General features: G+C 39.4%; 1 non-coding gene across 1 annotated transcript; it reads left to right on the plus strand.

Annotated features, from left to right (window-relative positions):
• The first annotated feature begins 1199 nt into the window (after positions 1-1199).
• On the plus strand, positions 1200-1306 carry LOC131247696 (small nucleolar RNA R71). Its single transcript, XR_009171968.1, has one exon. It is a non-coding gene; the product is annotated as a small nucleolar RNA R71 (small nucleolar RNA).
• Positions 1307-1549: the final 243 nt, after the last annotated feature.

Genomic DNA, 1549 nt, shown 5'->3' on the forward strand with positions numbered 1-1549 from the left:
GTTTGGCTTAATCTATTCCATGTTTTATGTACTCTTATAGACAACATACATCCATCATTAAATATGTTGCATAAGTGACGTTTTGAAACTCGGGAGCCGAGTTATGCTCGACCCCCGAATTTCAGGGCGTTACATTTTATTTTCGTATTTTTTTGTTTTATTTTTGGTGTTGTGTGCACGTGTGTGCATGGTTGTGTGTGTGTGTGGCCAGCCTAATGGGCCATATTCGGATGGCTTAGATGGCCTAAAAGCATCACAGTGGATCCATGCCCTTTTGTCAAATTGATATTCATGTATTCCCTTCATCTAGGTCTTGGAATGTTATGGATGTTGGATGAATACTAAACATCATAGTAGGGCCACGATCAACGGGTCCCACATCATCATCATCATCAATAACAATAACATGTTATCATCATGATCATCATTATCTAAACCATAAAAGAATAAAAGACTAAGTGAAAAGGGGGTGTACACCTTAATGGATTGGATGGATGGTTGAGATGGATGGAAGGGATGGGATTGATGGAGTTGATGGCCCACCAAGATCACTCCTCTCTCTCTCTCTCTTTCTCTCTCTCTCTTGTGTAGAAAAATGGTGAAATGCTAAGAGATGAAGGACTATTTGTAGAGAAATTGTTAAAATGTGGTTAGATTCAATTAATGTGATCTTGGTTAGCATAAACTAAGATTATGACAATTAATTTATGATTTGTAATTAATGGTGGATTAAAGGAGCATGGGATGACATGGTGTGATGATGTCATTCATAGGGTATGGTATGGAGAAAAGTTGACTTTGCATGCACATAAGAGAGGAGAGGTATGGGTGTGTGACATCAAACACATGGGTAGAGATTCTCTCACCCGTGTGGCATGTACATGTGTGCATGGCATGTGTTGTGAACATGTGTGGAATGGAGTACATGGTGCCATACACACATGATACAACAATGATTCTTCATGTCGTATCTTACTAACGGAGTATTGTACAGACGCACAGTTTGTACCTCCACAATCGCGACGACAGGGCGGTCGATATGAAATAGGTTTCAAGGTCTTGGGGTTCCGGTTAATTGGGTGTGTACTATGAACGGCCAATCCAGGTCTAGCTAAGAGCGTCGATCATTGTGTACATAAGCATAGAAAGTCGGATGGAATAAATGGGGTCTTACAAAATTTGTTATGTTCCACGTTTTAAAATCATGTTGTGGGCATGAACTGATAAGATCCTTGAACCGGTCCCAACATTAGAAGAATGTTTTATCTTCCTTTTGGGCGAAGTTCATGATCGACTTCCTGATGGTGTTAGTCTTATGATATGGGAAAATTTTCTTTATGAACTCCCTTGTCATGTCGTTCCATCTGTCAATGGATCGTGGACGTAGTGAATGTAACCATGTCTTAGCTTTTTCTTTTAAAGAGAAGGGAAAGAGTTTCAGCCTGACCATGTCCTCAGACACATTAGGAAAGTGTAAAGTGACTATTATCTCATCAAACTCTTTCATGTGAAGATATATACTTTCATAATCAAGTCCACGAAATTTTGA

The sequence above is a fragment of the Magnolia sinica genome, chromosome 5, assembly GCF_029962835.1.
Source record: "Magnolia sinica isolate HGM2019 chromosome 5, MsV1, whole genome shotgun sequence".
NCBI classification, from domain to species: Eukaryota; Viridiplantae; Streptophyta; class Magnoliopsida; order Magnoliales; family Magnoliaceae; genus Magnolia; species Magnolia sinica.